The sequence below is a fragment of the Bubalus kerabau genome, chromosome 6 (genome assembly GCF_029407905.1).
Source record: "Bubalus kerabau isolate K-KA32 ecotype Philippines breed swamp buffalo chromosome 6, PCC_UOA_SB_1v2, whole genome shotgun sequence".
NCBI lineage: Eukaryota > Metazoa > Chordata > Mammalia > Artiodactyla > Bovidae > Bubalus > Bubalus kerabau.
The window spans coordinates 8687797-8714493 of NC_073629.1; the positions used below are offsets into that span (position 1 = coordinate 8687797).

At 63.1% G+C, this 26697-nt stretch overlaps 13 non-coding genes across 13 annotated transcripts; 5 read left to right on the plus strand and 8 right to left on the minus strand.

Moving 5' to 3' along the window:
* Window positions 1-677: 677 nt before the first annotated feature.
* TRNAD-GUC (transfer RNA aspartic acid (anticodon GUC)) lies at window positions 678-749 on the minus strand. Its single transcript has one exon. It is a non-coding gene; the product is annotated as a tRNA-Asp (tRNA).
* A 536-nt stretch (window positions 750-1285) lies between these two features.
* Window positions 1286-1368, plus strand: TRNAL-CAG (transfer RNA leucine (anticodon CAG)). The gene has a single exon. It is a non-coding gene; the product is annotated as a tRNA-Leu (tRNA).
* Window positions 1369-2646: 1278 nt separating this feature from the next.
* Window positions 2647-2717, plus strand: TRNAG-GCC (transfer RNA glycine (anticodon GCC)). The gene has a single exon. It is a non-coding gene; the product is annotated as a tRNA-Gly (tRNA).
* A 6169-nt stretch (window positions 2718-8886) lies between these two features.
* On the minus strand, window positions 8887-8958 carry TRNAE-CUC (transfer RNA glutamic acid (anticodon CUC)). Its single transcript has one exon. It is a non-coding gene; the product is annotated as a tRNA-Glu (tRNA).
* Window positions 8959-9260: 302 nt separating this feature from the next.
* Window positions 9261-9332, minus strand: TRNAG-UCC (transfer RNA glycine (anticodon UCC)). The gene has a single exon. It is a non-coding gene; the product is annotated as a tRNA-Gly (tRNA).
* Window positions 9333-10092: 760 nt separating this feature from the next.
* Window positions 10093-10164, minus strand: TRNAD-GUC (transfer RNA aspartic acid (anticodon GUC)). Its single transcript has one exon. It is a non-coding gene; the product is annotated as a tRNA-Asp (tRNA).
* Window positions 10165-10700: 536 nt separating this feature from the next.
* On the plus strand, window positions 10701-10783 carry TRNAL-CAG (transfer RNA leucine (anticodon CAG)). The gene has a single exon. It is a non-coding gene; the product is annotated as a tRNA-Leu (tRNA).
* Window positions 10784-12067: 1284 nt separating this feature from the next.
* On the plus strand, window positions 12068-12138 carry TRNAG-GCC (transfer RNA glycine (anticodon GCC)). Its single transcript has one exon. It is a non-coding gene; the product is annotated as a tRNA-Gly (tRNA).
* Window positions 12139-18308: 6170 nt separating this feature from the next.
* TRNAE-CUC (transfer RNA glutamic acid (anticodon CUC)) lies at window positions 18309-18380 on the minus strand. The gene has a single exon. It is a non-coding gene; the product is annotated as a tRNA-Glu (tRNA).
* A 299-nt stretch (window positions 18381-18679) lies between these two features.
* TRNAG-UCC (transfer RNA glycine (anticodon UCC)) lies at window positions 18680-18751 on the minus strand. The gene has a single exon. It is a non-coding gene; the product is annotated as a tRNA-Gly (tRNA).
* Window positions 18752-20224: 1473 nt separating this feature from the next.
* On the minus strand, window positions 20225-20295 carry TRNAG-GCC (transfer RNA glycine (anticodon GCC)). Its single transcript has one exon. It is a non-coding gene; the product is annotated as a tRNA-Gly (tRNA).
* Window positions 20296-21752: 1457 nt separating this feature from the next.
* On the minus strand, window positions 21753-21835 carry TRNAL-CAG (transfer RNA leucine (anticodon CAG)). Its single transcript has one exon. It is a non-coding gene; the product is annotated as a tRNA-Leu (tRNA).
* A 557-nt stretch (window positions 21836-22392) lies between these two features.
* TRNAD-GUC (transfer RNA aspartic acid (anticodon GUC)) lies at window positions 22393-22464 on the plus strand. The gene has a single exon. It is a non-coding gene; the product is annotated as a tRNA-Asp (tRNA).
* The last annotated feature ends 4233 nt before the right edge of the window (window positions 22465-26697 follow it).

Genomic DNA, 26697 nt, shown 5'->3' on the forward strand with positions numbered 1-26697 from the left:
TCCGCATCCCTGCCCCGACGCCCCGTCAGCCGGAGGCTCTGCGCCGCCGCCGGCGCCACCCAGCAGCCGCGCGCCGCCCCATGCGCGCCAGCGCGACGCCGTTGCGTGGTCCACCGGCCCGACGGCCTTGCGGCCCTCCGGCCCTTCGCTCCCCGCCGCGGCCCGCGAACGCCTCCGCCCTCAGCCCCGGCGGGCAACGCGGGGCACGCAGCTTCCCGCACCCAGCTGGCCAAAAAAGCCCTTCTCCACCGGGCGCTGGGCGCCGCCACTTCCCACGACGACTTGGGGACACGGGACCCAGCTGCCTGCACGCGTCGCGGCGCTGTGCCGAGCCGCACGGCGGGGGCGTCAAGAGCCTAGGAGCCCACTGAGGCAGCCAGTGGGGGTGGGTGCGTGGGCGGCCGGGCAGCCGGGCGCGCTGCAAGCTCCGGCTCTGGTCGGGCAAGGCCGTGGGGTGGCCAAGGAGGCCCTCGCTCGGCCGTGGCGACCGTGCGCCCGGCGACCACAAAGGGCTCAGTCAGGCTGGAGGGCTGCACGGGGAGAGGGGGGTCGACGGTGGCTAGGCAGGGCACCGCGCCCTGGCGCCTCGCCCAAAGGCGGCGGGACGAGACCAAGGGCCCTTGGGGGCCTGGCGGCAGGACAGAGAGCGACCGCGGCCACCAAAAAGGGGGTGTGGCCTCCCCGTCGGGGAATCGAACCCCGGTCTCCCGCGTGACAGGCGGGGATACTCACCACTATACTAACGAGGACGGCGGCGACCGTCCTACCGCCCGGCCGCTCACCGGCTCTCGGGCTGCCTGCCGACGCGTCCCCCTGCCCAGCACGGGCCCCCGGCCACCGCGGGTCCCGACCCAACCGCGCACCCAACCAACCGCCTCGGTCACAGCGGCAGCCCGCCACCCCGACAGGGCCCCGGACCCCCGGGGCACTGGACACGCCCCAGTGCGCGCCGCCTCTTGCCTCCAACGCGGGCATTCCGCCGGCAGAAGGGGGCCCGAGAAGGAAAGCCAGGCTGCGAGGACACGGTGGGCGCGCGCCGGCCGGCGTCCGGCCAGGAGAGGCGCGGCTGGGGAGGGGCCGGCCCGCCCAGGGCCCGGCTGGGTCCGGGGCGCGACCTGCGGCCGCCGCGCGCCGACTCCGTCGACACCCACCCCGGACGGCCGCCTGCCTGCCTGCCTGCCTGGCTGCCTGCCGCGGCGCAGCGCGCGGCCCGCCAAGGGCACCGGGGCTCGCACCGCGTCGGGTCCCAGCCAGGCGAGCGGCCACGCGCCCAGCCAGGCCCGCCGTCAGGATGGCCGAGCGGTCTAAGGCGCTGCGTTCAGGTCGCAGTCTCCCCTGGAGGCGTGGGTTCGAATCCCACTCCTGACAAGCCAGCCTTTTGGCCCGCCGGACAAACGCACCCGTCCTCCCCGCGCCACTGCCTTTCTCCACACACGCGCTGCCTCCCGCCACCTGCACCCCCGCCCCAGGAACCTTCAGTCCTCCTCAGCGCATCCTTCCTCTCCAGCTGGCTGCAGCTGCAGCTGCAGCTGCTGGTTTTCCTGCCTCCCCGCTTTCCCCTCGCCCACCCTCGCCCACCCTCCCACTTCCACTTCCACGGCCCCGCCCCGCCCCCGGCCGCGCCGAAGCACGCAGCCCCGCCGCGGGTGGCAAGCCCTCCTCGCGTCGCCGGCGCTCCGACTTCTGCCGGGAACGGCCAACTGGCTCTCGCAGCCTTGCTTCCACGTCCGCCCCCGGCCGCTCTCCCTCCGGCCGGCACCCTGTCCTCCGCAGCCGGCCCGCCGGCCCGCCTGCGCTCCCCAGCCACACCGAGGCGGCCGAGCCCCCGCCTTGCCCGCCAGGGGGGTGCTGCGTGCCCTCGACGCTTCTGCGCCTTGCGGCCTTGGCCGGGCCACACCTGCCTGCCGCCCGCCAGGGACACGTGCCTCCCAGCCTTCCTGCGGGCCAGCGAACACCGGTCTTCCTGGCACGAGTCCGTCCCGGGAAGGGTGCTCCTCTGGGGAGGGAGCGGAAGCCCTGCGTGCCCGTGCAGCCCACCCACAGGCGCCCCCGCGCCCGTTCCCGGGGGAAGCCGCTGCCCGGGCCGCAGCCAAGCCCGCCTGCGCGCGCTCCCTGCCTCAGCCGGCAGTCCCCGAGCCAGGAGCCGCAATGCCAAAGGGCCCCTCCTCACCAGCACCACCACCCCGTCAGAGCCGGACCTCGGGAGCGCGGGCCGCCAGAGCGCTCGAGCCGGGCTCACACGCCTTGGGGTCGGGACCCGGCGGTCGCTGAGAGGAACGTCGGCGCGCGGCCGCAGCGACCACGCGGCGCCTGCGCCTGCACCTGACAGGGATGCCGGCGCCGGGCAGACGGCGTCGGCTCCCGGCCCCCTCGGGCGACACCGACAGGGTCGCGGCGGCCGTGGTCGGCGCAGAAGGCGCGGGACGGGCCGAGTGGGTCCCTCCGAGAGCGCCGCGCCCTGGGGTCCTGCACGTGCCCGGATCCTGGCTTTCAGGTCGCGCCCCCCACCCCCAACCTCTATCTCCCGTCGTCTCCTGTTCCGATAGAGCAGATAGATGCCGACGGGCGACGGGCGAGCAGTGAGCAGTGCCGGGCGGGTGGCGGTCAGCGCCTCTGGGGCGGCGTCGGGCGGCTTTGGTCATCGGTGCATGGGTGGTTCAGTGGTAGAATTCTCGCCTGCCACGCGGGAGGCCCGGGTTCGATTCCCGGCCCATGCAGCCACAGCGTCCCCTTTTGGTCCCGCACTGCAGCCCCAGAGCCCAGCTAGGTCTGCCGGCTGAAAGGCGCTCCGGGCAGCGCTCCTGCAACCGCTGGCTGCTACCTGCCGCCCGCTGCCTCTCCCACGCAGACGCCCACCACCCCGCCCCACCCCACCCCACCCAGAAAAGGCCCTGCTGCCAAGCCTCCGTGGCCCCAAGCCCTGCGGGCTCAGCCGCCCGTGCGTCCAGGCACCTTTCTTGGGTTTGCTCGCTTCCTCACCCGGACCCAGCCGGGGGCTCAGGGATTGCCCTGGAAGGAATACCCCACGGCTGGCAGCCGCCCGCACCACCTCGTCACCTTTCACAACGTCCGTCTCCAAGCTCCCTGCCTCACTCTCCCCACACTCCGGAGAATCAATCACACTACGTTTGCACGGCCAGGAGCAAGGAAGTTGCCACATCTGGCAAGCATACATCCCTTTCGCCTGGAGGGTCCCTGGACCAGAGTCTTGCAGGAGGAGTTCCAAAGCAGTCCACCAGCTCCCCGTCCCTCGGCAGAAATAGGTCTCCAACAGGGACGGCCTCACCGTCTCCAACATCACCCCATCCCCCTGAAACCCTGTTGCGCGCCACACCTCAGCATCAGCCCTGCCGCAAGAGCACCACCACCTCAGCCTGCACCCTCACCGTCCCCCGACTTCCCCAAACGCACCCCATCATCCCACCCCCACCCTGCTCGGCGCCTCCCCCATCTGCACACCCCCCCCTCCTCCCCACGCCCAGTTCCTCCCTGAGCCATTCCAAATCCCAGTCTTGTCCAGGAACCTGCCTTTGCATTTGTCGCACTGGCCTGCCTCCCCCCACCCCCCACCCCAGGCCAGGGCCTGCTCCTCTTTCTGCGGCTTCCAACACGAGTAGAACTGATTTACAGTCCTGGGTTAGTCTCAGGTGCTCGGCAAAGGGATTCAGTCCCCTGTTCTTTTCCAGGTGATTTTCCAGTGTAGGTTAAGGTGAGACACGAATACAGTTCTCATGCTACAGAGGAAAGCTCTGTTGCTCATCGACTGTAAGCATAGTATTTCCTATCTCTTGATCCGACTCCAACTTCGTCCCTTCCCTGCCTTTCCCCTTGGGTAGCCCTATGCACCTTTTCTACGTCTCAAGGTCGGTTTCCCGTTGCACAGACATTCCTTTGTATTCGTTGTTCGAGTCCACAGAGCTTTGTCCCTCTCCACCCGACCCACTTCACTCAGTGGTCCCTTCTGTGGGTCCGTCCGGCCTTGTGGCCCATGGCGATGGCTGCTCCTTCTTGATGGCTGCGTCACATTCCACGGTATGTATTTGCCTCACCTTCTTGTGCCGGCCACGGGCCGACCGGCACATGAGCGTTTCCCATGTCTCGGCTACGGCACCGAGGGCTGCGATGACCCTGGGGGATGCCCGCCTCTCTTCCCCTTGGGCGTGTTGTCTTTTCCCGATGAGTAGCCGGGATTGGGTCTGCTGGATCACAATGTAAGCTCTTCTTTTTCCTACTCTTGGACCGATCCTCGACTGACGGACTTCCCCGGAGTGGCAGTCGTTGTTCTGGAAGTGTAGAACAGCACGATCTACAGCCTGGTGCCCGTGTCCGCTGTACAGCGTTGTGATTCACTCCTGTGCATGTAGGATTAGGGTTTCAGATCGGTTTCCGTTACAGGTGATGACAGGATGTGGGATCTCATTCCCTGTAGCATCCCGTGTATCCTCGTTGCTCCTCTCCTTTCTACGCAGTACTGGTACGGTACATCCGTTGAGGCCGGCTCCTCATCCATCCCTCCGTGCGTGACTCTGCCCTTGGGAAGCCCGAGGCTGCTTTCCCGAGCCTGAGAGTCTGTCGCTGGTGGGCACAGGGGTGAATATGTACAACACTTTAGATTCCCCCATCTGTGACCCTGTCTGTGTGACTTCCCTCACCAAGGGTAATATTCTGCAGCTCCAGCCGCTGTTGCTGCCAGTGACACTAACTTGACTCGTGTGGACGGCTCAGTGGCATCCCATTCTCTCCCTTTCTCTGGTATGGCACCTTCGTGGGTGAGCCGTTGGGGATGGGCACTAGGGTTTCCTCCACGTCTCGGCTACGGCAAACAGTGCTGCCATGACCGTGGGGTTGGCATGTGTCTTTCCGAATGAAGAGTTGCGGCTCTCACGGGTATGTACCCAGGGTGGGCTTGGGACAGCTCGCCTGTTTCCCGCTGACTTAGTTGCCTGTAGATTTCGTTTTCTTGTCAAAGCTTACTCGAATGTCGGAGTTGCGGTTGTTGCGGAAGTACAGTGGATTTCCAATATTGTGCTCGTTTCCGATGGACCGCAAAGTGATTCTGTTTCCCATGTACAGATTTTGGATTTCGTGTATGTTTTCAGATTCTTTTCCACTTGAGGGTATTCCAGGGTCCTGACGCTTATTCCCTGTGTTGAACTGGATCACCTGGGCGCTTCTCCCTCTATCCAGGGTCCTGCGTATCTGTTGGTCCCAGCTGCACACTCGTCGCTCCAGCGCTGCCTTTCCGCTGGCGTTACCCTAAGGTGGTGTTCTGCGTGAGTGGGTTTCTCCCCGGCAAATAGCGTCGTTTTGCATTCTTTCACACGTTCCACATGTCTTTGTCCCACGCGGTCTGACATTCTTCACCAAGTGTAAGAGTCTCTAGGTCCGTCATTGCTTGTGACAAATGGCAACACTTGGTTTATTTCCTTATGCCTGAGTGATGGTTCCATGCTACACCTGTGCCACCTCTTCTCGGGCCCGCCACGTGTGCATGGGCGCTGGGCCTTGCTCCGTGTCTTGGCGACGGCAAACAGTGCTGCCGTGTCCGTGGCGGTGTGCGGACCTCAGACCTCCCCGACGTTTGCCCTCTGCGGGTGGGTACCCTGGAGGGATGACTGTGCTCGGTCACATGGGAGCTCTCCTTGGTCCTCGTGAAATCTCAGCCACCCGAGCTCCCAACCACCACCCCCCATCCTACCCTGACCCCCCAGCCATGTCACACCCGAGACTGGACATTTGCTCCTGATGAGTGGTGACTTTGGTCTCTGGGGCGGTACGGCGGGCCCACCCACCCATCTCGGACCAGTTCTGGCCCCCATCTGGCACTCCGTTTCTGTCGTTCGCTTGCCTGTGTCCTCAGCCCACCGCTGAGCCTGAGCAGCCTGCGGCACCGCGCACCAGTGTGGCTCGCCCGTTCACCCGCCACCCCGCCCAAATGGAGTGCTCTCGCACCATCTTCCTCACGCCACAGCACCCTCACTGTCACGGCCTGCCCTCTGCCTTTCCCTCCAGACTCCAGGCTCGGCCCCATGCCCCCACCCCCGCCGCCATCCCCCTGGAGCTCGGGCCACCCCTCACACGTCCTGCCCTGGCCTGGCCTGCCCTGCCCTGACGTTCACCAGCTCGGGCCTCCCTCCGGCTCCACAGACCCACCCCGACCCCGCGCCCACCCCTACCTCCCGCAGATCCGTCCCGGCCTCTCACCTGCGCCTGGCACGGCTTCGCCACCGCGCCCATGCTTCTGCAGAGGGCCTGCTCAAGTGGCCTGCCGATCTTTGGGCCAGGTTCCCGCGAGCCCCACACGCCCCTTCCCGCCGGCCCTCCAGGCAGACCCCACCCAAGCACCCCCGGGCCTGCCTGCCAGCCCCTCGGCTCGCTGCCACCCCCTCTGCCTGTGATCGCGCTGCCCAGGTCCCTGATCCACGTGGGGCGCCCACCAGCCAGGGCCCCAAGCACCTTCGTCCCATACTCTCCCCCACGCACGCTGACGCCCACGACACGGCAGGGGCCTCAAGGAGACCTCCTTTAACAACCACAAGCACACGTCGGGACACGGGGGCTCTTTTCCCAAAGGGGACTCGGCTTCGTGCCTTTCGCACCCAAATGTGCCGCCCTCTACGCGCTTTGGTGACCTTCGTCGGCCGTCCACTTCACCTCCGAAGGACACAGTCCTTGAACAGGCGTGAAATGAAACCCTTTGGGGATAGATGAGCCCGAGATTGGCCCAGGGGGAGACTGTGGTGGGCGATTACCCTCGGGGAGAGTTCCTAGGGGAAGACGATGACAGGTAGGGGAGAGGGATAGAGTGGATCCTGGATAGACAGGTTAGAGAGAATGGGAAACTCTTAGATGTCATAACTAGGGGAGGGGTGCGTGGAACAGGGCGCTCTGTGTGTGTGTGTGTGTGTGTGTGTGTGTGTGCGTGCGCGCGCGCCCGAGTGCCCACCTTTGGTTACGAGTGGGGGAGGGAGGCCTGGGTAAACCTTGCCTCAGTCCGGTAGGCTTGAGAGCTGTGGTCAGGCAAGGGAAACACCCTGATGGTCGGGTTGTCCTCCCCGGCAGGCATCGCTGCCTCGAGCGCATCTGCCGCCTCCCGGCTGGTGGGCTAGCTTTTCCCCAGCCGGGCCGGGCCGGCCCGCCCCGCCCCGCCCGGATCTGCGAGCTCTCTCCCTTCCACTGCGCGGTGGTGGGATTCGCGGCACAGGTCCACATCCATCTTCACCCCTTTGCCTCGGGGAGAGCGAAGAAGAACTAAAGAGCCTCTTGAGGAAAGTGAAAGAGGAGAGTGAAAACGTTGGCTTCAAACTCAACATTCAGAAAACTAAGATCATGGCATCCCGTCCCATCACTTCATGGCAAATAGACGGGGAAACAACAGAAAGCGGGCGAGACTTCATTTGGGGGGGCTCCCCCAAAGCACTGCAGACGCCGGCCGCGGCCGTGAAATGAAAAGACGTTCGCCTCCTTGGGAGAAAAGCTATGACCAATCTTGACAGCATGTCCAAAAGCAGAGACGAGGGGTGTGACGAGGGTCCGTCTCGTGAAAGCTACGGCTTCTCCGGCGGTCACGAACAGATGTGAGAGGTGGAGTATAAAGAAGGCCGAGTGCCGAAGAATTGATGCTTTTGGACTGCGGTGTTGGAGAAGACTCTTGAGAGTCCCTTGGACTGCGAGGAGACCCAACCCGTCCATCCTAGAGGAAATCAGTCCTGGATATTCATTGGAAGGACTGAGGCTGAAGCTGCAACTCCGATCCTCTGGCCACCTGACCCGCAGGACTGACTCACGGGAGAAGACCCTGATGGAAGGCAGGAGGAGACGGGGACGACCCGACAGAAGATGAGAGGCTTGGATGGCATCCCCGACTGGACGGACGTGGGTTTGAGCAAGCCGCGCGAGTCGGTGATGGACAGGGAAGCCTGGGGCTGCTGCAGTGCCCTGAGCGACCGAACTGATCCCGATGCCTCCCGGGCGCCGTGGTCCGCCTCCCAGAGCCCAGTCCAGACCAGAACCCTCTTGGAGACACCAGCGGCATACGGGAGTCACAGCCAGCCCGGGACCTGGCACGCAGTGGCCAAGCCGCCCAGAGAGGTGGCTGGCATGAGGGACATGGGAAGGCAGGCGTGTCCGTGGCCACTGGCCCCCACTCCCAGAGGCAGATCCCCCTCGCTCACCTTGGGCTGCGGCCACCGCCCCTGCCGCTGCTGGCCCCCGTTGGTGGTTGGTGACCACCGCAGCCCGCGCCCCTACCCCCGCGCCTACCCCCACCCGCCCTATCCAACCCCACCTCCTCACCCCCACCCACAGCAGGAGAACCAGCACAAGCCCAGGAGCATCACGGCCGCCACCAGGGCCAGCGGCCGCAGCCCCTCAGGAGGGAGGGAGGCGGGGCATGGGAGGCCTCAGGCCGGTCGTGGTGAAAGCGGCGCGGCGCGAGGTCGCCACTGCGGCCAAAAAAGCTTTGCCCCGGGGGACGGCGGAGGTGGCCTGAATCGCGCTTGGGCTGGAGGTGCAGGGTCCCGGGGGGGCCTCTGGCGCAGTGCTGAGCTGCTAAGTCGCTTCAGTCCTGTCCGACTCTGTGCGACCCCATAGACTAGACGGCAGCCCACCAGGCTCCCCCGTCCCTGGGATTCTCCAGGCAAGGACACTGGAGTGGCTTGCCATTTCCTTCTGCAATGCGTGAAAGTGAAAAGTGAAAGTGAAGTCGCTCGGTCCTATCGGACTTTTAGCGCCCCCATGGTCTGCAGCCTCCCAGGCTCCTCCGTCCATGGGATTTTCCAGGCAAGAGGACTGGAGTGGGTTGCCATTGCGTAGGCTAAAAGGCTGGGCGGGTCGCCGGCGAGGACCTCGGCAGGTGGCAGGCCTCCGGAGAGGAAGAAGAAAGGCTTCCCTGACCGGGAATCGAACCCGGGCCGCGGCGGTGAGAGCGCCGAATCCTAACCACTAGACCACCAGGGAGCGTCGGGGCACGGCCCTCGCCTGCTCCGGCTGAACCCAGCGCCTCCATGCCACCCGCCCGCGCCCCCTTGCTGCCCACACCCCGCCTTTGCAAGTCCAGCCGCCCGCCGGCCCTGTCAGTCCGCCTGCCCTGGCGTGCCGTCTTGCTTTCCGCACCCTCAAAACACTGCGCGCGCCGCCGGCTTCTCGCACACACGCCAAAAGCCGCGGGGCCAGCGGGCTGGCTCCCCGCACCCAGCTCTCTCTCCCCTCCGAACGCCCCTGCCGGGAGGACGGTGCAGCTCAGCAAAAGGTCAGCCCGCTGCGTTGGCCGGGAATCGAACCCGGGTCAACTGCTTGGAAGGCAGCTATGCTCACCACTATACCACCAACGCTACACAGCCCGGGCGGCCTCCGGACGCCGGCCCCGGGCTCGCCCCAGCATACGCTCCCCGCCGCCGCCGCCGCCGCCGCCGCCTCCGCATCCCTGCCCCGACGCCCCGTCAGCCGGAGGCTCTGCGCCGCCGCCGGCGCCACCCAGCAGCCGCGCGCCGCCCCATGCGCGCCAGCGCGACGCCGTTGCGTGGTCCACCGGCCCGACGGCCTTGCGGCCCTCCGGCCCTTCGCTCCCCGCCGCGGCCCGCGAACGCCTCCGCCCTCAGCCCCGGCGGGCAACGCGGGGCACGCAGCTTCCCGCACCCAGCTGGCCAAAAAAGCCCTTCTCCACCGGGCGCTGGGCGCCGCCACTTCCCACGACGACTTGGGGACACGGGACCCAGCTGCCTGCACGCGTCGCGGCGCTGTGCCGAGCCGCACGGCGGGGGCGTCAAGAGCCTAGGAGCCCACTGAGGCAGCCAGTGGGGGTGGGTGCGTGGGCGGCCGGGCAGCCGGGCGCGCTGCAAGCTCCGGCTCTGGTCGGGCAAGGCCGTGGGGTGGCCAAGGAGGCCCTCGCTCGGCCGTGGCGACCGTGCGCCCGGCGACCACAAAGGGCTCAGTCAGGCTGGAGGGCTGCACGGGGAGAGGGGGGTCGACGGTGGCTAGGCAGGGCACCGCGCCCTGGCGCCTCGCCCAAAGGCGGCGGGACGAGACCAAGGGCCCTTGGGGGCCTGGCGGCAGGACAGAGAGCGACCGCGGCCACCAAAAAGGGGGTGTGGCCTCCCCGTCGGGGAATCGAACCCCGGTCTCCCGCGTGACAGGCGGGGATACTCACCACTATACTAACGAGGACGGCGGCGACCGTCCTACCGCCCGGCCGCTCACCGGCTCTCGGGCTGCCTGCCGACGCGTCCCCCTGCCCAGCACGGGCCCCCGGCCACCGCGGGTCCCGACCCAACCGCGCACCCAACCAACCGCCTCGGTCACAGCGGCAGCCCGCCACCCCGACAGGGCCCCGGACCCCCGGGGCACTGGACACGCCCCAGTGCGCGCCGCCTCTTGCCTCCAACGCGGGCATTCCGCCGGCAGAAGGGGGCCCGAGAAGGAAAGCCAGGCTGCGAGGACACGGTGGGCGCGCGCCGGCCGGCGTCCGGCCAGGAGAGGCGCGGCTGGGGAGGGGCCGGCCCGCCCAGGGCCCGGCTGGGTCCGGGGCGCGACCTGCGGCCGCCGCGCGCCGACTCCGTCGACACCCACCCCGGACGGCCGCCTGCCTGCCTGCCTGCCTGGCTGCCTGCCGCGGCGCAGCGCGCGGCCCGCCAAGGGCACCGGGGCTCGCACCGCGTCGGGTCCCAGCCAGGCGAGCGGCCACGCGCCCAGCCAGGCCCGCCGTCAGGATGGCCGAGCGGTCTAAGGCGCTGCGTTCAGGTCGCAGTCTCCCCTGGAGGCGTGGGTTCGAATCCCACTCCTGACAAGCCAGCCTTTTGGCCCGCCGGACAAACGCACCCGTCCTCCCCGCGCCACTGCCTTTCTCCACACACGCGCTGCCTCCCGCCACCTGCACCCCCGCCCCAGGAACCTTCAGTCCTCCTCAGCGCATCCTTCCTCTCCAGCTGGCTGCAGCTGCAGCTGCAGCTGCTGGTTTTCCTGCCTCCCCGCTTTCCCCTCGCCCACCCTCGCCCACCCTCCCACTTCCACTTCCACGGCCCCGCCCCGCCCCCGGCCGCGCCGAAGCACGCAGCCCCGCCGCGGGTGGCAAGCCCTCCTCGCGTCGCCGGCGCTCCGACTTCTGCCGGGAACGGCCAACTGGCTCTCGCAGCCTTGCTTCCACGTCCGCCCCCGGCCGCTCTCCCTCCGGCCGGCACCCTGTCCTCCGCAGCCGGCCCGCCGGCCCGCCTGCGCTCCCCAGCCACACCGAGGCGGCCGAGCCCCCGCCTTGCCCGCCAGGGGGGTGCTGCGTGCCCTCGACGCTTCTGCGCCTTGCGGCCTTGGCCGGGCCACACCTGCCTGCCGCCCGCCAGGGACACGTGCCTCCCAGCCTTCCTGCGGGCCAGCGAACACCGGTCTTCCTGGCACGAGTCCGTCCCGGGAAGGGTGCTCCTCTGGGGAGGGAGCGGAAGCCCTGCGTGCCCGTGCAGCCCACCCACAGGCGCCCCCGCGCCCGTTCCCGGGGGAAGCCGCTGCCCGGGCCGCAGCCAAGCCCGCCTGCGCGCGCTCCCTGCCTCAGCCGGCAGTCCCCGAGCCAGGAGCCGCAATGCCAAAGGGCCCCTCCTCACCAGCACCACCACCCCGTCAGAGCCGGACCTCGGGAGCGCGGGCCGCCAGAGCGCTCGAGCCGGGCTCACACGCCTTGGGGTCGGGACCCGGCGGTCGCTGAGAGGAACGTCGGCGCGCGGCCGCAGCGACCACGCGGCGCCTGCGCCTGCACCTGACAGGGATGCCGGCGCCGGGCAGACGGCGTCGGCTCCCGGCCCCCTCGGGCGACACCGACAGGGTCGCGGCGGCCGTGGTCGGCGCAGAAGGCGCGGGACGGGCCGAGTGGGTCCCTCCGAGAGCGCCGCGCCCTGGGGTCCTGCACGTGCCCGGATCCTGGCTTTCAGGTCGCGCCCCCACCCCCAACCTCTATCTCCCGTCGTCTCCTGTTCCGATAGAGCAGATAGATGCCGACGGGCGACGGGCGACGGGCGAGCAGTGAGCAGTGCCGGGCGGGTGGCGGTCAGCGCCTCTGGGGCGGCGTCGGGCGGCTTTGGTCATCGGTGCATGGGTGGTTCAGTGGTAGAATTCTCGCCTGCCACGCGGGAGGCCCGGGTTCGATTCCCGGCCCATGCAGCCACAGCGTCCCCTTTTGGTCCCGCACTGCAGCCCCAGAGCCCAGCTAGGTCTGCCGGCTGAAAGGCGCTCCGGGCAGCGCTCCTGCAACCGCTGGCTGCTACCTGCCGCCCGCTGCCTCTCCCACGCAGACGCCCACCACCCCGCCCCACCCCACCCCACCCAGAAAAGGCCCTGCTGCCAAGCCTCCGTGGCCCCAAGCCCTGCGGGCTCAGCCGCCCGTGCGTCCAGGCACCTTTCTTGGGTTTGTCGCTTCCTCACCCGACCCAGCCGGGGCTCAGGGATTGCCCTGGAAGGAATACCCCACGGCTGGCAGCCGCCCGCACCACCTCGTCACCTTTCACAACGTCCGTCTCCAAGCTCCCTGCCTCACTCTCCCCACACTCCGGAGAATCAATCACACTACGTTTGCACGGCCAGGAGCAAGGAAGTTGCCACATCTGGCAAGCATACATCCCTTTCGCCTGGAGGGTCCCTGGACCAGAGTCTTGCAGGAGGAGTTCCAAAGCAGTCCACCAGCTCCCCGTCCCTCGGCAGAAATAGGTCTCCAACAGGGACGGCCTCACCGTCTCCAACATCACCCCATCCCCCTGAAACCCTGTTGCGCGCCACACCTCAGCATCAGCCCTGCCGCAAGAGCACCACCACCTCAGCCTGCACCCTCACCGTCCCCCGACTTCCCCAAACGCACCCCATCATCCCACCCCCACCCTGCTCGGCGCCTCCCCCATCTGCACACCCCCCCCTCCTCCCCACGCCCAGTTCCTCCCTGAGCCATTCCAAATCCCAGTCTTGTCAGGAACCTGCCTTTGCATTTGTCGCACTGGCCTGCCTCCCCCCACCCCCCACCCCAGGCCAGGCCTGCTCCTCTTTCTGCGGCTTCCAACACCAGTAGAACTGATTTACAGTCCTGGGTTAGTCTCAGGTGCTCGGCAAAGGGATTCAGTCCCCTGTTCTTTTCCAGGTGATTTTCCAGTGTAGGTTAAGGTGAGACACGAATACAGTTCTCATGCTACAGAGGAAAGCTCTGTTGCTCATCGACTGTAAGCATAGGCATAGTATTTCCTATCTCTTGATCCGACTCCAACTTCGTCCCTTCCCTGCCTTTCCCCTTGGGTAGCCCTATGCACCTTTTCTACGTCTCAAGGTCGGTTTCCCGTTGCACAGACATTCCTTTGTATTCGTTGTTCGAGTCCACAGAGCTTTGTCCCTCTCCACCCGACCCACTTCACTCAGTGGTCCCTTCTGTGGGTCCGTCCGGCCTTGTGGCCCATGGCGATGGCTGCTCCTTCTTGATGGCTGCGTCACATTCCACGGTATGTATTTGCCTCACCTTCTTGTGCCGGCCACGGGCCGACCGGCACATGAGCGTTTCCCATGTCTCGGCTACGGCACCGAGGGCTGCGATGACCCTGGGGGATGCCCGCCTCTCTTCCCCTTGGGCGTGTTGTCTTTTCCCGATGAGTAGCCGGGATTGGGTCTGCTGGATCACAATGTAAGCTCTTCTTTTTCCTACTCTTGGACCGATCCTCGACTGACGGACTTCCCCGGAGTGGCAGTCGTTGTTCTGGAAGTGTAGAACAGCACGATCTACAGCCTGGTGCCCGTGTCCGCTGTACAGCGTTGTGATTCACTCCTGTGCATGTAGGATTAGGGTTTCAGATCGGTTTCCGTTACAGGTGATGACAGGATGTGGGATCTCATTCCCTGTAGCATCCGTGTATCCTCGTTGCTCCTCTCCTTTCTACGCAGTACTGGTACGGTACATCCGTTGAGGCCGGCTCCTCATCCATCCCTCCGTGCGTGACTCTGCCCTTGGGAAGCCCGAGGCTGCTTTCCCGAGCCTGAGAGTCTGTCGCTGGTGGGCACAGGGGTGAATATGTACAACACTTTAGATTCCCCCATCTGTGACCCTGTCTGTGTGACTTCCCTCACCAAGGGTAATATTCTGCAGCTCCAGCCGCTGTTGCTGCCAGTGACACTAACTTGACTCGTGTGGACGGCTCAGTGGCATCCCATTCTCTCCCTTTCTCTGGTATGGCACCTTCGTGGGTGAGCCGTTGGGGATGGGCACTAGGGTTTCCTCCACGTCTCGGCTACGGCAAACAGTGCTGCCATGACCGTGGGGTTGGCATGTGTCTTTCCGAATGAAGAGTTGCGGCTCTCACGGGTATGTACCCAGGGTGGGCTTGGGACAGCTCGCCTGTTTCCCGCTGACTTAGTTGCCTGTAGATTTCGTTTTCTTGTCAAAGCTTACTCGAATGTCGGAGTTGCGGTTGTTGCGGAAGTACAGTGGATTTCCAATATTGTGCTCGTTTCCGATGGACCGCAAAGTGATTCTGTTTCCCATGTACAGATTTTGGATTTCGTGTATGTTTTCAGATTCTTTTCCACTTGAGGGTATTCCAGGGTCCTGACGCTTATTCCCTGTGTTGAACTGGATCACCTGGGCGCTTCTCCCTCTATCCAGGGTCCTGCGTATCTGTTGGTCCCAGCTGCACACTCGTCGCTCCAGCGCTGCCTTTCCGCTGGCGTTACCCTAAGGTGGTGTTCTGCGTGAGTGGGTTTCTCCCCGGCAAATAGCGTCGTTTTGCATTCTTTCACACGTTCCACATGTCTTTGTCCCACGCGGTCTGACATTCTTCACCAAGTGTAAGAGTCTCTAGGTCCGTCATTGCTTGTGACAAATGGCAACACTTGGTTTATTTCCTTATGCCTGAGTGATGGTTCCATGCTACACCTGTGCCACCTCTTCTCGGGCCCGCCACGTGTGCATGGGCGCTGGGCCTTGCTCCGTGTCTTGGCGACGGCAAACAGTGCTGCCGTGTCCGTGGCGGTGTGCGGACCTCAGACCTCCCCGACGTTTGCCCTCTGCGGGTGTGTACCCTGGAGGGATGACTGTGCTCGGTCACATGGGAGCTCTCCTTGGTCCTCGTGAAATCTCAGCCACCCGAGCTCCCAACCACCACCCCCCATCCTACCCTGACCCCCCAGCCATGTCACACCCGAGACTGGACATTTGCTCCTGATGAGTGGTGACTTTGGTCTCTGGGGCGGTACGGCGGGCCCACCCACCCATCTCGGACCAGTTCTGGCCCCCATCTGGCACTCCGTTTCTGTCGTTCGCTTGCCTGTGTCCTCAGCCCACCGCTGAGCCTGAGCAGCCTGCGGCACCGCGCACCAGTGTGGCTCGCCCGTTCACCCGCCACCCCCGCCCAAATGGAGTGCTCTCGCACCATCTTCCTCACGCCACAGCACCCTCACTGTCACGGCCTGCCCTCTGCCTTTCCCTCCAGACTCCAGGCTCGGCCCCATGCCCCCACCCCCGCCGCCATCCCCCCTGGAGCTCGGGCCACCCCTCACACGTCCTGCCCTGGCCTGGCCTGCCCTGCCCTGACGTTCACCAGCTCGAGCCTCCCTCCGGCTCCACAGACCCACCCCGACCCCGCGCCCACCCCTACCTCCCGCAGATCCGTCCCGGCCTCTCACCTGCGCCTGGCACGGCTTCGCCACCGCGCCCATGCTTCTGCAGAGGGCCTGCTCAAGTGGCCTGCCGATCTTTGGGCCAGGTTCCCGCGAGCCCCACACGCCCCTTCCCGCCGGCCCTCCAGGCAGACCCCACCCAAGCACCCCCGGGCCTGCCTGCCAGCCCCTCGGCTCGCTGCCACCCCCTCTGCCTGTGATCGCGCTGCCCAGGTCCCTGATCCACGTGGGGCGCCCACCAGCCAGGGCCCCAAGCACCTTCGTCCCATACTCTCCCCCACGCACGCTGACGCCCACGACACGGCAGGGGCCTCAAGGAGACCTCCTTTAACAACCACAAGCACACGTCGGGACACGGGGGCTCTTTTCCCAAAGGGGACTCGGCTTCGTGCCTTTCGCACCCAAATGTGCCGCCCTCTACGCACTTTGGTGACCTTCGTCGGCCGTCCACTTCACCTCCGAAGGACACAGTCCTTGAACAGGCGTGAAATGAAACCCTTTGGGGATAGATGAGCCCGAGATTGGCCCAGGGGGAGACTGTGGTGGGCGATTACCCTCGGGGAGAGTTCCTAGGGGAAGACGATGACAGGTAGGGGAGAGGGATAGAGTGGATCCTGGATAGACAGGTTAGAGAGAATGGGAAACTCTTAGATGTCATAACTAGGGGAGGGGTGCGTGGAACAGGGCGCTCTGTGTGTGTGTGTGTGTGTGTGTGTGTGTGTGCGTGCGCGCGCGCCCGAGTGCCCACCTTTGGTTACGAGTGGGGGAGGGAGGCCTGGGTAAACCTTGCCTCAGTCCGGTAGGCTTGAGAGCTGTGGTCAGGCAAGGGAAACACCCTGATGGTCGGGTTGTCCTCCCCGGCAGGCATCGCTGCCTCGAGCGCATCTGCCGCCTCCCGGCTGGTGGGCTAGCTTTTCCCAGCCGGGCCGGGCCGGCCCGCCCCGCCCCGCCCGGATCTGCGAGCTCTCTCCCTTCCACTGCGCGGTGGTGGGATTCGCGGCACAGGTCCACATCCATCTTCACCCCTTTGCCTCGGGGAGAGCGAAGAAGAACTAAAGAGCCTCTTGAGGAAAGTGAAAGAGGAGAGTGAAAACGTTGGCTTCAAACTCAACATTCAGAAAACTAAGATCATGGCATCCCGTCCCATCACTTCATGGCAAATAGACGGGGAAACAACAGAAAGCGGGCGAGACTTCATTTGGGGGGGCTCCCCCAAAGCACTGCAGACGCCGGCCGCGGCCGTGAAATGAAAAGACGTTCGCCTCCTTGGGAGAAAAGCTATGACCAATCTTGACAGCATGTCCAAAAGCAGAGACGAGGGGTGTGACGAGGGTCCGTCTCGTGAAAGCTACGGCTTCTCCGGCGGTCACGAACAGATGTGAGAGGTGGAGTATAAAGAAGGCCGAGTGCCGAAGAATTGATGCTTTTGGACTGCGGTGTTGGAGAAGACTCTTGAGAGTCCCTTGGACTGCGAGGAGACCCAACCCGTCCATCCTAGAGGAAATCAGTCCTGGATATTCATTGGAAGGACTGAGGCTGAAGCTGCAACTCCGATCCTCTGGCCACCTGACCCGCAGGACTGACTCACGGGAGAAGACCCTGATGGAAGGCAGGAGGAGACGGGGACGACCCGACAGAAGATGAGAGGCTTGGATGGCATCCCCGACTGGACGGACGTGGGTTTGAGCAAGCCGCGCGAGTCGGTGATGGACAGGGAAGCCTGGGGCTGCTGCAGTGCCCTGAGCGACCGAACTGATCCCGATGCCTCCCGGGCGCCGTGGTCCGCCTCCCAGAGCCCAGTCCAGACCAGAACCCTCTTGGAGACACCAGCGGCATACGGGAGTCACAGCCAGCCCGGGACCTGGCACGCAGTGGCCAAGCCGCCCAGAGAGGTGGCTGGCATGAGGGACATGGGAAGGCAGGCGTGTCCGTGGCCACTGGCCCCCACTCCCAGAGGCAGATCCCCCTCGCTCACCTTGGGCTGCGGCCACCGCCCCTGCCGCTGCTGGCCCCCGTTGGTGGTTGGTGACCACCGCAGCCCGCGCCCCTACCCCCGCGCCTACCCCCACCCGCCCTATCCAACCCCACCTCCTCACCCCCACCCACAGCAGGAGAACCAGCACAAGCCCAGGAGCATCACGGCCGCCACCAGGGCCAGCGGCCGCAGCCCCTCAGGAGGGAGGGAGGCGGGGCATGGGAGGCCTCAGGCCGGTCGTGGTGAAAGCGGCGCGGCGCGAGGTCGCCACTGCGGCCAAAAAAGCTTTGCCCCGGGGGACGGCGGAGGTGGCCTGAATCGCGCTTGGGCTGGAGGTGCAGGGTCCCGGGGGGGCCTCTGGCGCAGTGCTGAGCTGCTAAGTCGCTTCAGTCCTGTCCGACTCTGTGCGACCCCATAGACTAGACGGCAGCCCACCAGGCTCCCCCGTCCCTGGGATTCTCCAGGCAAGGACACTGGAGTGGCTTGCCATTTCCTTCTGCAATGCGTGAAAGTGAAAAGTGAAAGTGAAGTCGCTCGGTCCTATCGGACTTTTAGCGCCCCCATGGTCTGCAGCCTCCCAGGCTCCTCCGTCCATGGGATTTTCCAGGCAAGAGGACTGGAGTGGGTTGCCATTGCGTAGGCTAAAAGGCTGGGCGGGTCGCCGGCGAGGACCTCGGCAGGTGGCAGGCCTCCGGAGAGGAAGAAGAAAGGCTTCCCTGACCGGGAATCGAACCCGGGCCGCGGCGGTGAGAGCGCCGAATCCTAACCACTAGACCACCAGGGAGCGTCGGGCACGGCCCTCGCCTGCTCCGGCTGAACCCAGCGCCTCCATGCCACCCGCCCGCGCCCCCTTGCTGCCCACACCCCGCCTTTGCAAGTCCAGCCGCCCGCCGGCCCTGTCAGTCCGCCTGCCCTGGCGTGCCGTCTTGCTTTCCGCACCCTCAAAACACTGCGCGCGCCGCCGGCTTCTCGCACACACGCCAAAAGCCGCGGGGCCAGCGGGCTGGCTCCCCGCACCCAGCTCTCTCTCCCCCGAACGCCCCTGCCGGGAGGACGGTGCAGCTCAGTAAAAGGTCGGCCCGCTGCGTTGGCCGGGAATCGAACGCGGGTCAACTGCTTGGAAGGCAGCTATGCTCACCACTATACCACCAACGCTACACAGCCCTAGTTCCGCCGTTCGCAGGCCCCGGGCTCGCCCCAGAATACTCTCCCCGCCGCCGCCGCCTCCGCATCCCTGCCCCCACGCCCCGTCAGTCACCCGGAGGCTCTGTGCCGTCGCCGTCGCCACCATCAGCCGTGCGGCGCCACTTGCGCGCCAGCGCTACGCAGCTACCGGGGTCCACCGGGCCGCCCGCCCCTGGCCGGCGCTTCCAAGGCTTTGCGGCCCTTGCCCTTCGATCCCCACCGCGGCCCGCGCACGCCTCCGCCCTCAGCCCCGGCAGGCAACGTGGGGCACGCAGTTTCCAGCACCCAGCTATCCAAAGCCCTTCTCCACCGGGAGCTTGGCGCAGCCACTTCCCACGAAGACTTGGGGATACGGGACCCAGCTGCCTGCACGCGTCGCGGTGCTGTGCCGAGCCGCACGGCGGGGGCGTCTCGAGCCTAGGAGCCCACTGAGGCAACCAGTGGGGGTGGGTGCGTGGGCGTGCCCCAACTTCCGCTCTGGTCGGGCAAGGCTGGGGTCGCCAAGGAGACGCCAGTTCCGCCATGGCGACAGTGCGCCCAGAGACCACAAAGGGCTCAGGCTGGAGGGCTGTACGGGGAAAGGATTTGACGGTGGCTAGGCCGGGCACCGCGCCCTGGCGCCTTGCCCAAAGGCGGCGGGACGAGACCAAGGGCCGTTGGGTGCCTGGCGGCAGGACAGAGAGCGACCGCGGCCGCCAAAAAGGGGGTGTGGCCTCCCCGTCGGGGAATCGAACCCCGGTCTCCCGCGTGACAGGTGGGGATACGCACCACTATACTAACGAGAACGTCGGCGACCGTCCTACCGCCCTGCCGCTCTCGGGCTACCTGTCGATGCCTCCACCTGCCCAGCACCCGGCACCACGTGTCCTGACCCAACCGCGCACCCAACCAACCGCCTCGGTCACAGCGGCAGCCCCCACCCCGGCGGGGCACCGGTCAGTGGTCGGCAAAGTGAGTCAGTCCCCCGTTCTTTTCAGGTGATTTTCCAGTGTAGGTTAAGGCGAGTTACGGATACAGTTCTCATTTTACATAGGAAAGCTTTGTTGCTTATCTACTGTTTGTATAGCATTTCTTAACTCTTGATCTGATTCCCAATGCGTTCCTACCCTGCCTTTCCCCTAAGGTAGTTTTCTACCTCTTAAATTGCGTATAGGGTGTAGGGGGATGGTGAGGGTGTATCTGAGGTGGTGATGCTCTTGGGGCAGGGCTGATGCTGCGGTGAAGCGCACGGGCTGCTGAGCCCGCTGTGTTACGTGCCACGGGGGCTTGGGAGCAGGCCTTTTATGGGTGGCATAGGGAGGGGTCGTCGGGTCTGCGTGGGAGAGGCAGCGCGCAGCAGGTAGCAACCAGCGGTTGCAGGAGCGATGCCTGGAGCGCCTTTCAGCCGGCAGACCTAGCTGGGCTTTGGGGCTGCACTGCGGGACCAAAAAGGGACACTGTAGCTGCATGGGCCGGGAATTGAACCCGGGCCTCCCGCGTGGCAGGCGAGAATTCTACCACTGAACCACCCATGCGCCGGTGGCAAGCACCGCCCGACGCTGCCCTAGAGGCCCTGGCCGCCACCGGCCCGTCACCGCTCACTGCTCGCCCGTGGGCATGTATCTGCTCCATCGGAGCAGGAGACGACGGGCGTGCGACCTGAAAGCCAGGATCCGGGCACATGCACGACTCCAGGGCGCGGCGCTCTTGTGGGGACCCCGGGTCGGCGGGACGCGGGCCCACTCGGCCCGTCCTGCGCCTTCTGCGCTGACCACGGCCGCCGCGACCCTCTCGGTGTCGTCTGAGGGGGCCGGCAGTCCATGCGGTCTGCCCCGCGCCGGGATCCCTGTCAGGTGCAGGCGCTGTGTGGTCGCTGCGGCCGCGCGCAGACGGTCTCGCGACGTACCGGTTCTCGACCCAAAGTGCCTCTGGCGTGCTGACTTTCCGGCCTGGCCGGGGTAGGGCGTGGGAGAGCTGGCGGGGGCCGGGATGCGGGGCTCGGGCTGTGCGCCCGAGTGCGGGAGCGCGACGCCCTGGAGCCCCTCCGCCGCCGACCCCCCTCCCCCCGAGCGGCGCTCATGCCCAGGGACCCAAAGGCGTGTGGGCCTGGCTCCTGCGCTCTGGCCGACAGCGCTCCCGGGGTCTGTCTCTGACACGGTGGTGGTGGTGGTGAGGAGGGGCCCTTTGGCAGAGCGGCTCCCGGCTCGGGGACTGCCGGCTGAGGCAAGGGAGCACGCCAAGTCGGGCTTGGCTCCGGCCTGGGCAGCGGCTTCCCCCGGGAACGGGCGGCGGTGGCGCCGAGGTCGGGCGCGCCGGCCGGGCGCCTGTGGGTGGGCTGCACGGGCACGCAGGGCTTCCGCTCCCTCCCCAGCGGAGCACCCTTCCCGGGACGGACTCGTGCAAGGAAGGTCGGTGTTCGCTGGCCAGCAGAAAGGCTGGGTGGCACGCGTGCCGGGCGGGCGCCAGGCAGGTGTAGCCCGGCCAAGGCAAGGGGGGGGCTCGGCTGTCTCCTTGTGGCTGTGGAGCGCAGGCAGGCCGGCGGGGCGGGCGGGGAGGACAGGATGCCGTCCAGAGGGAGAGCGGCCGCTGCGGACGTTGAAACAAAGCTACGAGAGCTAGTTGGCCGTTCCCCAGGCAGAGGTCGGAGCGCCGGCGAAGCGAGGAAGGCTTGCCACCCGCCGCGGGGCTGTTGAGTCGGCGCGGACCGGGGCGAGCTGGAGCGCGGCCGTGGGCGTGGATGGGCGTGGGTGGGCGTAGGTGGGGGCGCGGGTGGGCGTGTTTCGGCGGGGGTGGGCAAGTGGCAGTCAGAAAATCAGCAGCTGCAGCCTCAGCCATCTTGGGAGGAAAGATGCGCTGAGAAGGACTGAAGGTTCCTGGTGTGGGGTGCAGGTGGCGGGGGGGGGGGGGGGGGCGGGGCAGGAGGGCGTGTGTGGAGAAAGGCAGTGGCGCGGGGAGGACGGGTGCGTTTGTCCGGCGGGCCAAAAGGCTGGCTTGTCAGGAGTGGGATTCGAACCCACGCCTCCAGGGGAGACTGCGACCTGAACGCAGCGCCTTAGACCGCTCGGCCATCCTGACGGCGGGCCTCGCTGCGCGCGTGGCCGCTCACCTGGCTGGGACCCGACGCGGCGCGAGCCCCGGTGCCCTTGGCGGGCCGCGCCGTGCGCCGCGCCAGGCAGGCAGGCAGGCAGGCAGGCGGCCGTCCGGGGTGGGTGTCGACGGAGCCGGCGCGCGGCGGCCGCAGGCCGAGGCGCCTGGCTCGGCCGCGGGTCGCGCCCCGGACCCAGCCGGGCCCTGGGCGGGCCGGCCCCTCCCCAGCCGCGCCTCTCCTGGCCGGACGCCGGCCGGCGCGCGCCCACCGTGTCCTCGCAGCCTGGCTTTCCTTCTCGGGCCCCCTTCTGCCGGCGGAATGCCCGCGTTGGAGGCAAGAGGCGGCGAGCACTGGGGAGTGTCCAGTGCCCCGGGGGTCCGGGGCCCTGTCGGGGTGGCGGGCTGCCGCTGTGACCGAGGCGGTTGGTTGGGTGCGCGGTTGGGTCGGGACCCGCGGTGGCCGGGGGCCCGTGCTGGGCAGGGGGACGCGTCGGCAGGCAGCCCGAGAGCCGGTGAGCGGCCGGGCGGTAGGACGGTCGCCGCCGTCCTCGTTAGTATAGTGGTGAGTATCCCCGCCTGTCACGCGGGAGACCGGGGTTCGATTCCCCGACGGGGAGGCCACGTCCCCTTTTTGGTGGCCGCGGTCGCTCTCTGTCCTGCCGCCAGGCCCCCAGGGTCCCTTCGTCTCCTCCCTCTGCCTTTGGGCGAGGCTGACTGGGCGTCCTGGCAGGGATGCTGTAGTGTCGGCGAGAGTGCCTGGGCTGAGCCCGGTGCCGGCGTCTCCCTCGGCTGTGCAGCGATGGTGGTATAGTAGTGAACATATTTCCCTTCTAAGCAGTTGACTCGGGTTCGATCCCTGACAAGGCAAAGGGCCGGAATTTTGCTGAGTTCCACCGCCCTCCCGTCACGGGCATTCGGTGGAGAGAGAGCTGGGAGCGGGGAGCCAGCCAGCTGGCCCGCGGCTTTTGGCGTGTGTGCGAGAAGCCGGCGGCGCGCGCAGTGTTTTAAGGGTGCTGAATGCAAGAAGGCACGCCAGGGCAGGCGGACTGACAGGGCCGGCGGGCGGCTGGACTTGCAAGGGCCGGGTGTAGGCAACAAGGTGGCGCGTGGCGCGTGGCATGGATGCGCTGGGTTCAGCAGGAGCAGGCGAGGGCCGAACCCCCACGCTCCCTGGTGTTCTAGTGGTTAGGTTTCGACGGTATCATCGCCTCTGTCTGGGGTCGTTTCCCAGGCAGGGAATGGTTTATTTTTCCTCTCCTTAACCCACTCATCTCCCCGGCAGGACCCTAGCGCCCCGTAGTCCAGGGTTGCTCCGAGATCAGAAAGTAGGGCGACTCGTGTATTCTGGGTTAACTTTTTACTTAAATTATTACAATCACCTGGGTGAGACATACTTGCAATTTGAAATCTAGGTAACAGGTGTCTTAGAGGAGCAATGTAGTGTTTGTGGAAAGATCTCTGCATAAAATCTGCAGTAATGAGCTTGCCTCCTCGGTTTCTATTTTGCAACCCGTTGGTGTGTTTGGCTCTTTAGTGAGAGGTTGTTGGTTCACTCCCGCTCATGGATGTTTATCAAGTAAATATTTTGAGGTAACATCGCTTTCTAACATTCGGTAAGCTTCATTTGTAGGATAATATATTTCTGCTTCTGTATACGCTAGTAGGTGCTCCGCACTGGAAGTTTAGTTTTTACTCCTCACCAAACAGTGATCCATTTATCCATTTTCCCCTCCCCACAAGGCCTTGACAATTTTGAGTCAGGATCATTAAAGAATCTGCTACTGATGTCGCAGTCTTCCTTTTTCTCCACCTTACTTTTAGACATCGTTCTAATCCAGAATGCTATGAATCAATTGTCTAGTAAGAGACATTTCTTAGTTTTCCACATCCTAATCAGACAGGAGTTATCTGCAGTGAAACAAACATTCCTTTCCTTTTTTCCTGGAAGGAAATCCTTTGAGAGTGGCTTTTCTACAGAATCTCACAGCCAGTGGGCTGTTACAAGTGGGGGCTGCTACCACACAAAATAGCTACAGGTCTCTACTACCATTGAGCCACAAAACACCCTTCTTTTGCCACCATGGTAACTTCATATACAGTGTTGGGAAGGTCTTGGGTTAGTGTCCATTGCCATTCCAAAGGGGGAAATTGGAGGCACAGAGCAATCACTGGTTCACGGTACTTTTAACATCCAGCCTGATACATGATGCCAGTTCTGTAAGGCCCACTGCTGCTCACTGGGAATGATTTTCTGCCTCGCAGTATCATCCCCTGAGTTATCCTTACTCTTCCATTAGAATAGCATTTGCAGCTGATCCTTCCCCCCCTCCTCTAGCCTGCTTTCTGCCCATCAAAATTTGGAGATCCAAGGCTTCTTTTAATTTTGTCTCTATCCCTTTCAGTTCAAGCTGATGTACTCCCTTTAAAGACTTGAAGAGTTTTTTAGATGTCAATATATATTTCACTTATTGGACAAAAACCACACTCACAAATCTCTTTGAGATAAGCCCTTTTTTACTTTGGGCTCTTGGTGAGGCTAGTGGAGGCCAAGGCCCTTAATATTCTTTAAAAAGCTTCATTAAGGCAAAGTCTTTGAGGCATGCCCTTAGGACGGAGTGTCCTCTTTCTGTCTGAAAGGGTCTATGAGGCCCTGTTTCAGTTTTCCTTTTGTCTTTAATAAAGAGTCCTGTAGGCGCAGCCTTAGTTTTCTCTTTCCCTTGGGACCATGTTTTTCTGACAGTGCCTGGGTTTGATCTTTGTGTGGAGTCTCTCTCTTTCTCTGAAAAATATTGCTGAGTGGAAACTGTCACAAGCTTTTACATTTCCTCAAAATTCCAGGCGAAAATGGAGCAGTTAGTTGTTTGGTTCACCTCTGTTTTCTAATATTTTGTGACAGGCAGGGAAGAGGAGGAAAAGATTTCTTTTCTCCTGTACCCTCTTAGGTTTTCCAGCTGGGGCACTATAAAATTACACTAATAGAAGATTGACAAGAGGAGGACAATTTGTGAATGCACGTAGCACACATCACACAGGAAAAAACCTCATGATGGGTCATTCAAAGGAGTGGTTATAACTTGGGCCAACATAGCATCTTAACAAAAGAAAAATACATTTGTAGAGAAATGACATGACAGGAAACCGTGGAAAGTAAAGAAGGGACGGAACTAATTGAGTAAAAAAAAAGATGTTCAAATATTTGTACAGGAATGTTCATAGCAGAACTATTCACAGCAGCCAAAAGGTGGCAATAACCCAAATATCCATCAGTGGATGAATGTATAAACAAAATGTGGTAAATACACATGATGGGATTTTATTCAGTCATAAAATAGAATGAAGTGCTGATATATACTACAATATGAATTAACTCCAAAAAGAAGTGAAAGAAGCCAGACACAAAATGTCACATAATGTGTGGTTCCACTTATATGAAATATCTAAAATAGATAACTGCAAAGGAATAGAAAGTAATGGTTTCCAAGGACTGGAAGGAGAGAGTATTGGGGAATAATTGCTTAATGGATATGGGGTTTTATTTTCGGATGATGAAAATGTTTCAGACTAGATCAAGGTGGTGGTTACATAACTTTCAGAATGCATTAAATGCCAGTGAATTGTTCACTGAAAAATGGTTGATTTTATGTTATGTGAATTTCACTTAAAAACAAACAAGATTCAGTGTGGTCTCTGAAGTCCAATTGTCAGTAGATTTAACTATAAATCAGTATATTGGTGTATTTAGCCTACCATTAATATTACCCAGCCCTGATGTTTCTCTGCCAGAAGGGGCTTTTTCTTTTTTAATTCATTCCTCTTATGTAACCAGATGAAAGCATCTTTGCACTACATCCAGAAAGGGCAGAAGCAAAAATGCTCTGAAAAAGCAGTTATCCTAAACTATAGCCCAACCAAGGGAATTCTTTTTCTTCTGTGTGCTTAGTATAATGGTGTCACCATCTGTGATGGTTAATTTTATGTGCCAACTTGACTGGGCCATGAGGTACCCAGATATTTGGTCAAACTTTATTTTAAGTCTTTCTGTGAGAATGTTTTTGCATGGGATTAACATTTAAATCGGAAGACTGAGTAAAGCAGACTGCTCTCCCTGTTGTGGATGGGCCTCATCCAATCTGTTGGATGACCAGATAGAACAAAAAGATCGCCATCCCTCTAGTAAGAAAGAACTCATCCTGCCTAACTGCTGTCAAACTGGGAATTGTGATTTTCCTGCCTTCAGATTTGGAATGGAACATCAGCTTTTCCCCGGCTAGAGCCTGTTGGCCTTGAACTAGCTCTCCTGGTTCTCAAGCCTTCAAACTCCAACTGGAACCAAACCATCAGCTCTCAGTGTCTTGCTTGCCAACTCATGCTGTGGATCCATAATCATATGAGTCAATTCTTTATAATCGCCTTCTCTCTCTCTAGATACAGATGTGTAGATAGGTACAAATCTCCAATACTTTGGCCACCTGATGTGAACAACTGACTCACTGGAAAAGATCCTGATGCTGGGAAAGATTGAAGGCAAAAGAAGAGGGCAGCAGAGGATGAGATGTTTGAATGGTATCACCAATTCAATGGACATGAACTTGGACAAACTCTGGGAGATGATGAGGGACAGGGAGACCTGGCATGCTGCAGTCCATGGGGTTGCAAAGAGTCAGATACAACTTTAGCGACTCAACAACAACAGATCTCCTAATGGTTCTGTTTCTAGGAGAACCTGACTAATGCACCATCCATCCAGTCCAACATCCAAGAAACTTTACAGGCCCCCTTTTCTCTCTCCTCTGATTAACTTCTAGTAGAAATACTGAGTGTTCCTCAAGTTAAAGGGATCTTTCTAAAAA